The sequence below is a fragment of the Topomyia yanbarensis genome, chromosome 2, assembly GCF_030247195.1.
Source record: "Topomyia yanbarensis strain Yona2022 chromosome 2, ASM3024719v1, whole genome shotgun sequence".
Taxonomy (NCBI): domain Eukaryota; kingdom Metazoa; phylum Arthropoda; class Insecta; order Diptera; family Culicidae; genus Topomyia; species Topomyia yanbarensis.
Genome location: NC_080671.1, coordinates 456336901 through 456351696, shown reverse-complemented (window position 1 = coordinate 456351696; position 14796 = coordinate 456336901). Strand labels below are relative to the sequence as shown.

Below are 14796 nucleotides of genomic sequence, written 5' to 3'. Positions count from 1 at the left end.
GAAATTTTATTTTTAGGTTAGAACGAAAACTGCACGAAACGTACAAGATGGCGGACCGCTTGCCTTTCGAATGCGAGAAGGGAAATATTCGGCTACCTGTCATTGTCACAGTGTTCCCAGCAATTACAATTTGATACATAATTGCTAATTTGGGTTTGTTCAATAATCTCGTAATCACACAATATTTATTTCTGCAGCTGCTAAACATTTTTTTAATCGCGAATATTGTTAGTATGGCAGATTGCTTCTAATATTAGTTGTCAACTATTCTTTGTCACATGCCCATCATGATCGTACATGTCGTAATTTGCGGTTTTTGGGTGAACAATTGTCCAACTGAAAAACAAAATTAAAAAGATCAACAAAATAAATTGAAATTAATTAAAAGCCATGACAACAGAAATTCACAATGTAATTTGCAACGCGTGCATATATGTGATATCCCACTGAGACGTCCAAAAAATTGTTTCAAAATCGTTCAACACGGGTCCAACGATGGAGTTCGTTGAACGGTTATTTGGACGTTGTCCAAATTGGTCCAACGAACGTCCTTCATTGGACGATTTTGAAACCAACCGTTCTTAGAGGGATATTACATGTAGCATGTCACATATCAGCCCTGTAAGGTGTTTCAATCAACATTTTTTTAGTAAACGGCAAGTTACGGCGGGTAGCCAATAAATTTTCAATAGACTTTTCTACGGCTCATGTACGTATACACGCCACATGACACAAATACTAGATCACAAGCTGGTGGAAAATAATAAAGACGGCAAAAGTAAATGGGATTGTTTTCAACCAGAAAACTTCATTAGGGGCCGTACACAAATGACGTAGCTTTTTTTGGCGATTTTTGACCCCTCCCTTCCCCTCGTAACATTTGGTCACAAAATTCTAACCTCCCCCTCGTAAATAATGTAGCATTTACCTACTCCCTCCCCTCGTCCCATGCAAAGGTGATGATAAAAATAATCACAAATGTTTTTCAATTATTTTAAATACATGTCCTTTCAAAATGTTTGACATTTTCATTATAACAGTAAATTGTGTGCAAAATAAGCCCATTTCATGACAAATATAGTGTTGATTGTTTTGTTTTGAATTTCATATGTCAAGGGGAGCATGAAGACAAGTTCTCTCAGTTCACAATCGTGCAGCTGCCAATGATTCTAAGAACCATACGTTCATCTAAATTACTAAATTTTGTTTGGTTGAATCCGAAGTGAAAATTTAATTCAGCTTCCAAACTAAGTCTACTAGTTAGCAACATTAGCTAATTAATGTAGCAAGTTAAATCCGCATACAAAATCTTTTCGTATTTTTGCGTACTTGTAATTACGCGAATCGTAAAATTTACCTCATGAAAAACCGCAAAAAAGTAACTTGTTTGAATTTAAATTCATTTCTCTTGGGAATGGAGGATCATTAAATTGTTTTCTCTAAACAATGGGTTTTAAACTTAATGCTACGTCGCACAACTTCTGACCCTACCCTCCCCCTCGTCTCACTTCGTCACAAACTTGGTATATCCTCCCTACCCCCCCCCCTCCCCCTCCCAAAATGCTACGTCATTTATGCAGGGCCCCTTAGTGTTCGTGAGACCGGTCGACAAAAACTCAATAGCCTACCGCTCCTTAAAATTCAACTTATTGCCATTTACTGCATTCATCAAAACGTCAAACGAAATGATCCAACAAACTTTTCTTCGAGGGAGTATAAACTTGCAAAAAATGGAAATGAAATACATTTTTTACACATTCGTTGTACATACACAGCAAAAAGAATTGTAATAATTGTCGATGCGATATCCATTGATGCACATCAAATTAAGACGTAATGATAAATAGATTGCAATATTGTACGATTTTAGATGCAATTATACTTGGATCACCTAATATCATATGCAAACAACGCTCATAGAATATTGCATCTTTTTCACTAGATATTGCATTCAAGTTGAGATAATATTGTGATGAAAAAGATGTACAAAATGTTTCAGTTAAAAGCGTGTAATATCAATCTGATGGAAGTTTGTTCCGTTGTGACGCGTGATATTGTTTATTTGCAAATGTATGTTATTACACGATTTGGTGTGATATTATACTCAATACAGTGCACATCACTCTTTACACGCAAATATTGTCATATCGCACGCACCAAACTTATATTAAACAGTATAATTTTTTTTTCAGTGCGGTGATGAGCAATTTCGTCCATTTTCTCCTTCGTTATTCTAACAGTAGGATGCGAAAATTAGTTTTTCTAAATTTTGATAAAACTAGCATAAAAGTAACAAAAACTAAACGCTGTGCACGATTGAATAATGAACCAATAAAATATGTTCGGCCGGAAGAATCTGAAAACTTCGTAAGTTTTTTGTGCCTTGTTTACTTTTGTATTGAGCTAATAATGCATTTTTCTAGTTTTTGGGCCGTTTATCCATTGCTGGAATACGGCCTCATTGACTGTTTGCTGGAGAATTACCGCATGAAACCCATATTAATTCATTCGACAACAGCAGTTGAGGACGTACTGGAGTTGCTCGATCGAATCAAGTTGATCTACGAGTGGAAAAATGAAAATAAACGGGAACCATCTGCTAGAGACGGGGGCGTTGACATCTATAGTCGGAACCAAGGACCCGGAGTTTATTATTCGATTGGTTAACATGAATGAGTCAGTGAAAATGCAATTATGTGCAATATTGAACAGCGAGCAAAAGAATTAAAACGAAAGCCATATCAAAGTGGAAGTAAGTAATTATAAGATTTACTGTTGCAAACCGTCCTCTATTTCCCAGCCGAAATTTGATTCAAAGTTCTGGCTGGTTTCTACTAGAACTTAGGTTAAAAGGAAACAATTTCGACTCGGAATCGATTTTTGTATTTGGGTTTAAATTTCTAATCAATTTCCGGCTAAGACAAGCAATATTCACACCTTTCCGATCCGATTCAGTACCGTGCATGGGCGCCAATATTCTTTCATATACTTCAAATGCGAGCCACACTTGTCCGGTGCACGGATTAGTATGAATGCATTTGATGTGTATGATAGAATGTTTGTGTCCGTGCACGGTACTGAACCGGCACTGAAACGGATCGGATAGGTGTAAATAGTGCTTAAGCCCTATAACAGTCCGGTCTGACTTAACACCGACCAACTCTGTTCCAGATATGTACGGCAATGCCCTTGTTGAACGAGTACCTCGAGTAGCTACGTAAAAACTTTCACGCGTTTGAGGGCGAGTGCAAACACACCCTCCGAGAAGACAAGAATGATGTTGGCGAACTTTGCTGCTTTTTGAGGGATCTTTCAAAGTCAACTACGAATGATTTATATTGAAAATACTAAAAAAAGAGACGACACACCAGACCTTCAAGTGATTCAGGGTTTAATTAAATAATGACTGGTCGGCGGGGGACAATATCGCTACTTAGAGCGAGGTAAGCACCTAGTTTCCGAAAACAATTTAGGTACATGAAGGGTCTGCTAAATGCGCCTCTCCAGTCAAAAAAAATACAACAAAAGCTAGTAATTCTATATAATCCATTTATTCTATAATGTGAAATGATTAACTATAACACGAATGGTTCGAAAGTTAAGATATTTCGTAAAACTAGCTTGTCTCAATACCACAGACTAACAGACATGGCACTATAAAGAAATTCCTCCAACAAATATCGATCCGCCAATTTTCCCAAAACACTAACTCCACCTTTTATACACGGTCCCAACCTCTCATTTGCTAGTGGGTTATCCCTCAGATTTGGGAAGAATTGGCCACTAGTGGTCTATCACCCGTACACTTGTGCTTATGTCAGCGGCGCCATCGCAAATGCGACCATAGTCCCAACGAAAAATCTCGAGGCTTTTTCTAAAAGATATATCTAACAATGAGAGATTCTCATTGTTTACTTTCTCTTCTATTAATAAATCGGTCGCTTTAACATTTACCCCTCAACTCTTTGCATAGTATCGAAGGCTACATATTAAGATTAATAATTTTAATTATCTTTATTATGTAAATTGGAAAATTGAAATCCCACATTTTGGCAATGAATCCTTTGTGCCACACACTGTCGAAGGCTTTTTCGATGTCTAGAAGAGCAACTCCAGTGGAATAGCCCTCTGAGATATTTGCCTTTATCATGTTGATGAGTAGTTGAATGTTAGTTAATTATTCAGGATTTGTTTTTATGATTATTTAATTCGACCAAGCACACAGACTCTTAGAAATGATATGCAGCCCTTTCGGGTCGGTGTGGTCTGTTCGAGTCGAATCAGATGGACATTCGGTTCGAGCAAACTTTATGGGGAATAATGGATAAATATTTCTCATGCCCTTTATAGGCAGAGATTCTTTTTGTGAAACCCTAAAATGCCTTCACTCCTATAGCTACTCAGCATAATGATAATAGAAAAAAATGAGGATTTGCCTGATCCATATCGTAATGAATACGAATATTGATTGGAACAGGGATAATCGAATTCTGTTATAAGATCAAGGTGAAACAGCACAGTTGTAGGAAAAAGTATTCGCTAGTAAGGACTAATACTGCTAGTATGTTTACCGTATCCATTAGGGACCATTCATAAATTACGTAATGCTTTTAGGGGAGAGGGGGTACGACAAATTGCTACATGTTGTGACATATGGGTGAGGGGGAGTAAGCTAGAACGTTACGTAACATGTTTTCACTGAAGAAAAAAAAAAATTGTTTAAAGAATTTGTTACGTAATAGGGGAGGGGGTATAGAGAAATTTGTGACAATTTGTTACATGGGGGGAGGGGGGAGTCAATTTTGGGCCATTTTTTGCGTTACGTAATTTATGCTTGGTTCCTTAATAGTTGGTTGATCCGCTTCGGACCTAGGAGACAAAAAGGAGATTAAGAAGAGTCAGAAACGGATTCAATGCGAAATTTTGCAAGGCGATGGTAGGATGATTTTCCATAGAATTGAGCAGACTAGATGACACTACATTGCACGCTCTGTGCAACAAACTTGTGCCAAACAGTAGATATGTAGGTATGTAAGTTCGTATGTATGAATGTATGCCTGTATGTATGGATGTGTATAGGAGCAATGTATCCCTGAGCAACATGGAAGGACAGCCCTTTGAGCCGCCAAAACGTTCATGAGAAGCCGGGTGCGCGGTCATAGGTGTGACCATAAACTCGACCATAAAGCACTGCACACACTGACAAGTGCAAGGATGAGACGGTAGGTGTACAGTTAATGTACATAGGTTGCAGAAATAGGTTGTTGAGACAATCTGATTGCAGACTGGTAAATAACAATAACTGACAATAACAAATTTTATATATAACGCACGGCCTTTCTGTGATGACCCAGACATGTTGGAAGAATTAAATAATTCTTTGGGCTGAATTATTCTTGAAAAATGTTTTAGTTTTGAAAAAGACTGAATGAGTATAAAAAAGTAGCTATTAAAGACTGATTGTCGAAAAAATATAGGTAGTCTTGAGAAAGACTGTTGCTGTTGAAATACTATAGGTAAACCAGGAGCTATCAAGATTTGTGACCGGAAGGTTCAAGCCGGACTGTCGGGCGAAGAATTTTAGTTTTCGCACCAAGCATACTGGTCGTGAGGCTCCCATTATCATATCCATTGTTTCACTTTCCCAGCCCCGTGTGATTGTTGCAGTACTGTATATAAATTTACTACTGATTTATTTCATATTTTTAACATCATGAACAGTGATATTTTATAGAACTTATATACCAAAAAATTAAAAACAAGGATATATAAATATTCAAATTTTGGATTGCGGAGAAAGGCTCGACCAAACAAAGTTCGCCTCAGAAAATCTGATCCACCTCGGACGGACAGGCAGATAGTTAACAGTAAAACTAGGAGTGGGTAATGTCCGGGACGTAACCGCGGTGTTGACGTAGGACTAAACTTGGGCATATCATATGACATTCATGGATAATTTGAGCCAATGCATTTTTTGAATGAATGTTTACTGGAAATTTCATGTCGAATGAGATTGCCACATTCACTGATTTTCTAGGACTTGCAAAAACCTTCGGGTTTGTAGATTAATTTGATAAACATTTGCTTATATGAATCACTGGTAAATGTATACAAGAATTGACAGGCGCAAACTCAATTCAAGTTATTAAATGGAACTTTCTAATTCAATTCTTTCTCCATTATGTTTTCATCCTAAAAAGAACGGTTTGTAGATAACTGTTTGGTGATACCAGACGAGAATCCTTGCTAACGATTCGAACCTTGCCCGAATTCGCTTCTGCTGCGTACATACACGAACATTCCCCTTTCGCAGCTCACATCGAATGAGCATTGTATATCGGAATGCGATCTCTTTTATAAACTTCTTAGTGCAGATGGTAGTCCATCCCTTTGTGCGACAAATGAAAATATTTTCATCATTCTTTTTGGCGTGGCATTCGCTTAGTAGCAGGGTTTCCACATTCACTAATGTTCTAGAAAGATTTTCAAAAACCACCATTCAAAGCACGGCTAATTAATGCTTTTACAAAATCATTTCTATCAAAATTTACGGTAAAATCTACGGAATCTACTACACAATTGTTTTAATTATTTCCCAACAAATCGCGCAAAAATCTGTTCCGTACAGCACAGCGCAAATAATTGACGTTGGAAAACAAATCGGCAACTTCAGCTGCCAAACACAACGATCGAAGCATTTTTCCGTTAATATCACTTTTCTGACTCAAATTGTTGTAGGTATTTTATTGCTTCCGTCCAATTGGTCAGTTTATTGGTTTTATTGCACATTTTTCGGATATTATTATAGAAAATAACTAACCCGATAAGAGGGAAGTTATTTTCCAAAGCACGAAATGGAAATTTCAATTGTAATTCTTCTGAGAACGATTTTGTGGTCCTAATAAGGACCGTTTGTTGTGAATATTATTTCGCCGTTTCCCGCTCGGCATGATGATTATTCGCTTGGCATGGATAGCGCACAGATTGGTATTTTCCAACAAACTAACCAGGCAGGCCTCGCTGGCTTCTTAAAGGGCCATTACGGCTGAGCTCCGGAAGAGTAGGTTTTGAAATTCTGTGCAATCTCACGGACCAGGCACTGGAAGAGCAGCTTGCGAATTAGTAACTCTGTCCACTTCTGAGAGCAATGAATTTCACGCAGGGCGACGACTGTTCTTGGTTGGCAGCGATAAGGCAGTAGCTATGATTTGGTTGGTGGTCAAAATGCAGCTTCTCGTTGAGCAGCACACGTACGTGTGTTCTGCTCTGTGGCTTACACACGTCTGGCTTTAAGAAAAACTGTGACACCCATATTTATAGGTTTTAGCATTAATGTTGATTCGCATTAAAAGTAGTTTTTGAACTTTTTAAACAAGTTTTACATAGCAAACAAGGTATCAATAGCAAGCGTTGAACGTTTTCCGTTCGATTTATGAAACAAAATTAGTAATTCCTTTAGTAGGAGAAAAGTTATTAGAGTTCAAAGTGTACGTAACGCATCCGTTTTGAAAATTTTGAAATGACACCCAGTATAGTAAAGAAAGACGTAAGTCCTACGTCAAAAACAATAATTTATATTATTTCCTTTAGTAGGGGTGGATAAATCGTGGTTTCATGCGATGCTTCAGTTCGTCGTGCGATTGTTGTTGTCCATCGCTGACAGATGGTGAATTTTCCTTACTGGTGGGAGGATCCGTGTGTTGCGTCCACTATTTGGGAAACCGTGCGAGATTTTTGCTGCAGTCCGCCATCGAATCTCGCCACAGATGATTCATCTGTACCGAGAAAACCCCAATTCTCGTTACAGCCAATATATCAGCAACAAAAGCTACAGATATAAGTCCATAACGAGAATGGGTCAGAGGGGAACTAGTGTAGATATCTACTGAGTGTATTAAGTCGTAAAGAAACGTTAAATATTGAAATTTGGGTTAAACATTGGATGGACTTAAAGAAAAGGCATATTTGGAAAAATATTTCACAAGTTGCCAGGGCGTTCCGGGATCGACATATTGGGTGATTTTCCCCGGGTTTGGAGCATGTCATTCAGTTGTGCTCTGGTTTTGCGATGATCAGCGTCAGGTCCTGAGCATGACCATACGATATGGTCGATATCTTACCACAATGACATAGGGCGCTCTCGGCAAGCCCTATGCGCGAATGATGTGCGTTTGCGTCTTGCTGTGAAACAAATAAAGTCTCTGAACAAATCAAAACTCTTAAACCAAGGTTTAAGTGAGACCTTTGGCATTATTGAATGTAGCCATCGTTCTTTGTCGCCCATGGTCCATCTCGATTGCCAGACAGAAAGGGCCTTCTGTTGAGGGATATTGAGGTATTCATTGTACGTAATCGGTCTCTCGAGAACATTTCCTTCTATGGCTCCTTTTTAGCCAATTCGTCAGCCTTTTATTTGTCCTGGATAGGACCCACACAAATGTCACCTGAAATGACTGGTTAGCCAGAGCAAAAAGATTTCTTTGTATTTCCACCAGGTAGAACGAGGTGTACTTGGTTTCATTGATTGGAGAGCATCGATTGAACTGAGATGAAAAATGAAGTATTTGTCAGAAGCTAGAACCAGCCAGCTCCGCGACATACACGCTACATGGCGTTTCCTACATGGCGCCGTGGGCTCCTAGTGAAAACAATTTAATTCTTTATGCGAAGAAAATAGTCGCCCTGAAAAGGGTGGTTTTCTCGTTGTTTCGGAAAGAAAGTATGTTTTTTTCAGTTGCGTAGGCCTTCTTTTGATCTTTTTGTCATCCGGGGCAGCATTTCCAGCTCCAACACTTCGATGGCAAGATATTCACTGCTGTCAGGTAGACGGGTGCTCCGGTAGCGACACGCTCGGCGTAGTGACCCTTTCTCAGCAAACGATGGACAGGCAACTGGAGACCGGCACGAACCAAGCGGGATTTTTGCTTTTTCTTAGCCTTACCTCCTATACCGTCACCAGACGACCGTATGTTACCAGTATGAGTGTAACACACTAACATACGAATGATGCCGCACTCGCATACGACTCCGGTTTTTTACTTGGTTCAGTTTGCGTTCGAAGCGAAATAGGCTGGCCATCGAATGAAATCAGTTTACTTTCATCATCAAAGAGGAGGAGCTTCGAACAAAAACTGTTCATGATTTGCGGCTCGATGCATGTATTTAGCGGATAAAAAGATTTTCAAATTTAATTCTTGGTTGACGGTTTGATAGCGCTGATAAGGGCTAATTAGTTTTCCAAAGAATATGTTCTCTTGGTAGGTTTATTACATCACAAAATAAAATAAATCGATTTTTATAGGCCTACCTGAGGGTTTTATAATTTATATACCGAAAAATTAAAAACAAGAATATTTAAATATTTAATTGTGAAGACAGAAGCGACCAGACATTGTTCAGCTTAGAATATCTCGTTGATCTCGAAAGAACAGACGGATCGTAAACAGTAAAACAATAATAATTTATATTATTTCCTTTATATTCAGCATGATGACATCGAATTCAGTGTACGTACCCCACCTACAATAAATCTAACAATTCTTCAAATACACTGCCACCAGCTTAAATCGACGCACAACTGGCACTCTGATGCGAAACTTGATTTAATTACTGCGACCATGTGGCGTTCCAGGAACTACTTTGAACAACCAGTGTGAAATGCAACTATCTTCACTTGGATGCAACGATTAATCGATCAACAAAACGTTCCGTTACATCATGAGCCAGAATAAAATGAGCCGAACAAAAAGTCACCCTCTGGGACCATATCCTGGATTCACTGGAATGTGGTCAAATGGCCCCAAAATTAGTTTTAAGCGCTTCTCAAGCCCAGCAACGATTCTTGAATCGTCGCATGATAAAGTTAGCGATTTGCCACTCTCTGCAACCATGTTCACGAAACTGGTCCAATGGTCTCCCAAATAGCAAAGTTTTCTTTCCAATAAAAATGTTTTGTTTTTAACAAGTTATGGATTCGTCGAACATACCAAATTTATAAAAATATACTAGCTTTAATGTAAGATATAGCTGACAAGTTTTTCATATCACACCGCATTTTATACTTTTGGAGCGACTTGTCTATTTCATTCAGAGGCGAAATTAACGCCGGATAACACATTGGCCACAGAAATGCTTGATATGATCTGTAGCTTTTTCAAAACTCAATATGATTGGATTAAAAATCGCCAGTTTATTATTCGTATATTGTTATTATGCGAGCCAAATTTGATAGGTTACTTCTTGTATGAATCAAACGATTTTAATGGCGCATATAATAATATATTGAAGCGTTAGGGTGCGAAATTTTCATCCAAAAATAATGAGATTTGACAAAATTACAAAAGACCTTATCAAGTGTTTTTGGAGCAAAATTTTATTCTGCGTTTATTTCGCAACTGGCTATACGTTGTTCCCATTTACATCGTTCGCCATTACATCGTTGGCCGTTACGTCATTTGCCATTACATCATTCGACATTATGTCGTTCGTCATCACATCGTTCGCCATAACATTGAGTACAATGCATTATTCTTGAACACATCCTTTTCATTACATCATTTTGCTTACGTCGTTCCACATACCATGCAATCGTGTAATATCACACTACTCTATCTAAAGAGCGATGTGCAGCGATTTTGATGTGATATCACAAGATTTTTTTTGCTGTGTAGGAATAATCTTTGAAGACGTTGCCAGCTATGTCGACTACGATACAAAAAATTCTGACTACAACACCACGTTTTTGGATAAACTACGGATACGAAAATCATAACAACGACGATGAGAACGATCCAACGATGACGTTTTCCAATATGCTTAATTGGGTCATTAAGCCATATGCTGTTTTTGATTTTTTCAGAAGCAGCTGACGTTAAAGATATAAAATCGAACTTTTTTCATTTTTTTTGTAATCAAAATAGCAAATAAAAGTTATTTAATTATAATTTAATATAATAAAATTGAATTATCACGACCACACCTTCCATTAACTACCTTGATTAATGACCCAATTACCACCCAGGACACAATTTCTGCTGAAAAAGCGTTTGTGCAATGTATTTTAATCAGCTTGTGCTGATTGGCTGCACTCAAAAAAAAATGAAACGTTGTACCTTTTTACACATAGCTTTTTGCAATTAGCGGAGGCAGATAGACACCTTTTGCTGGCACATAAACCTAATGTGTGTAATGGCAAGATATAAATCTTACATTCACATTTCATAACTATAAAGCACATAAAACCCGATTCTATAACAATACGCACATATAACTTATGTGTGTACATACATAGTTTATACAGTTGACACATAGAAGACATGTGTGCGCAACATTAGCATTTCTTCTTCATATGGATTTCAAGTGGTTTGAAACAAATAGAATTAACGTTTGGATTTTTTTTTCAGTGTGCTTTTGTATATACTCAAGCGACTGCCATTCAATACTTGTTACCATCACCGATTCGCCAGGAAAGTGTACAGGCCCTTTGAAAGCGCCAACCAAAGCGACGCTTTAAATAGTTGTCATCAGTATGGTTTGGCAGGAGGATGTTAGGTCGATCGTAGTGTCAAAAAACAGGAAACAATATTGCGAGATTGCGAATTATTTTCGTGTTGCTAGTGAACCGAAACCTAAAACTAGTGAACTATACTAAAACTAAACCTATACTACATTATATCTTAATTGCTAAAAGCTAAGCTAAACCTATAAGTAAGTGAAAAAAATGAAATCTTAGTATCTAGAAACCTTAAACTAATAGTTACCTAACTAGGTGGGCGAACCATATTGGATTGAAGACCAAGTGTCGATTGCCAAGAAGGCCACTATACATTGTATTTGCGTGAGTTGAAAACAGACAGTAGTTTCGATTATATCAAGAATGAATTTATTATAATTTGATTGATTGTAATTACAGTTAATTTCACACACTCCGAGTTGGATTGCTGATCCTTAAAATTACTTGGGAGAAGAACACTAAATTGTAAGGTACACACATTAAAATCATAACCTTAAACTAATTTTGATGATTTCAGCTTGAGCTGACAAATAAATTGCTGCTAACAGAAAGTGATACTTCTTGTTTATCTTAACAATACTTAACCAGTTGAAATTGGAAAATTTATTCAGCATTTGCTGATTAGTGCTACTGCAATAGTACGTCTTCAGTCGCAGTTCAGTGTATAGTCCTAGTTTATAACTGACTGGCCTGGTGCACTGGGTTTTCAAGGAAGATTGACCGTCATGTGCCAAAACGAACAATTAGCGACATTCAACACTCTTCACGGCAATCAACCGTTCTGAGTCTGCCAAACGAGCTGCATAAAAAATGGTTTCGAAACATAAGAGACTAGTATTACAGAACCATAACTTTCTGCCATCTTGTATGTCCTTAAATGCCAAATGTTTTCTGACAAATTTTCAACACTTTTTTCAACGAACGTCTTTCATCACAACAAGTTGTTTCTGTCGTGAATCTCTCTACCTCTCTAGTTAGGACGATCCATCAACTAAACTTGCGTTGATTATGCTGCCATTCACTCAGACGAAGCTTCAAACTATCTCTCGCTACTGGAATTTTCCCATCTTGTTGAAAACCGGCATCTATGTTCCCAGTACACTTTAAAGAGAACCAAATCAAACATCGATAATTACCAGAGTAGCTTGTGTTTGATAGCCGTATCAAAACTATTCGAGCTGATTGTTTTAGATCCACTGCAAGCACTACATCTATACAATCGACAACGACCAACCTGCTTTGATTTACAACGTATGTACTCGTGGACAGCGAACCGATGCTTTTTACATGAATCTAATGTCGTTTTCGGTTGATAACCTAGGAACTAACCCAGGTTAGTTGCTTCAAACAAACGTTTTTAATGAAATTGAGTTGGCTTCTCGCAAAACAGCGGTGGTGCGAGTGAACCCGAAATATATTTCAGGTTGGAACCCATCCCGGTTTTCAGTTCAGTGGGGCATAACCTACACTGAAAAAAAATCCAAACGTTAATTCTATTTGCTTCAAACCACTTAAAATCCATATGAAGAAGAAATGCTAATGTTATACAGCGTACACATTTCTTCTATGTGTCAACTGTATAAACTATATATGCGCACACATAAGTTATATGTGCATATTGTTATAGAATCGGGTTTTATGTGCCTTATAGTTATGAAATGTGAATGTAAGATTAATATTTCTCATAAATACACACATTAGGTTTATGAGTAAACAAATAGTGTCTATATGCCACCGCCAATTGCAAAAATCTATGTGTCAAATCAATAGGCATAACGTTTACATTTTTCTCAGTGTAGGTTCGAAACTGGCTTCAAACAAACGGTTTGACAGCAGTTAGGTCCGAAACTGAGTAAGATTCTGCCTCAAGCGAATACGACATAAATCAACAATGATATCGCAACAACCAAGCTAGACAAACTCAGTATTCATGGATGTCTTCTTCGTTGGTTTCGTTCCTCTCGATTGCTCCAAATCAGCATAAAGTACTGCCTATCTGAACCATTCCTCGGAACATTTAGCATTCCACAAGGAAGCCATTTCGGTATATTAATATTTCCTTTCCCTCTTAAATGAGGTCAATATCAAATTACAAAAACCGAGTTTTCGCTCGCCAACGAAATGATGATTTTGATGGATACGGGATTCAACCGATCCCATATTTCTTCAGAGTTAATTGGACTAGGAATAAGGGGTTTCGATGCGATTTTTTTCAAAATTGAAGTTTGATGTTTGACAAACGAAATTCCCTTTAGAAAATGATGTAACTTTTTTAAAATCGATTTTTTTTTTCACGAATAATCGGGTTTTTATTCCGAACATCGATTTTGTTTATTAAAAGAAATCGGTGTGACAAAATAAATTTTTTTTCTTAAAAAGGCCATCACAAAACTGGACACTTAAGTACGTGTTATGATCTAAAAAGAAGGGTTCTAAACCAAAGAAAATACCCAATCGTCTCGTTCGCGCTGAAACGTCATACCGTTTGTTCGATTCTAGCATTCCAAGACACTCTTTCGCCAAGGATCTCGAAATCATCTACGATTCGTACTAACGTTCAAACAATATACTTCATACATTGTGGATAAGGCATCAACGTAGCTAACGTGCATCTTCCGAACACAGAACTTTTCGGTCGTATACTGTCTTAAATCGCTTTATTGCGTGTCGATCCTCTTTACACTAGAATATTGTTCGACTATTTGGAACCAGTATTACCTGAACAGGGACGACAGAAGCGTGGTTGTCCAATGTCGATTAATATACATCTCCCATGACGAACAGATTCTAACTGCCGACCTATAAAAACCTCGACACTCTCAGCATCCAAAAGGACTGCTTTTGAACCCTATTTGTCTCTGAGTTACTGTCTACCAGCGTGGATTGCTCTATAATTCTCGAACGCCTGGATCTTTAAGTCTGTATCCGAGCTCTAGGACTATTTTTAATTTTTCATCCTTAGGGAGGAATATAGCATAATAAATGAGTTTCCAAATCACTGGAAATATGTCCAGCACAAACTACTAATCGAATCGTCTTTGGCATCAGTAGCACAACGACTATGAACTGTATTTGGAGTACCACCCAATCCCACCGAGCACGATCTTTTCAATTTATTAGTAGCACAATCATCTCGGAAGTGATTATGAAAATACTCAAGTCACCTAAATTTTCAGGAACGTCCATCTCGAGATGACCTCAGCTTCCACGTTAGAGACGTTATTTTCGGTTAGAGTTTACAAAAGCTTTCCATAAAATATTTCAGTTCAGACGAAGAATCGTCT

The 14796-nt window shown here is 37.8% G+C and overlaps 1 long non-coding RNA gene across 1 annotated transcript; it reads left to right on the top strand.

Annotated features, from left to right (window-relative positions):
- Nucleotides 1-2315: 2315 nt before the first annotated feature.
- LOC131685880 (uncharacterized) lies at nt 2316-9980 on the top strand. Its single transcript, XR_009304885.1, has 4 exons — nt 2316-2367; nt 2424-2752; nt 3172-3443; nt 9486-9980. It is a non-coding gene; the product is annotated as an uncharacterized LOC131685880 (long non-coding RNA).
- The last annotated feature ends 4816 nt before the right edge of the window (nt 9981-14796 follow it).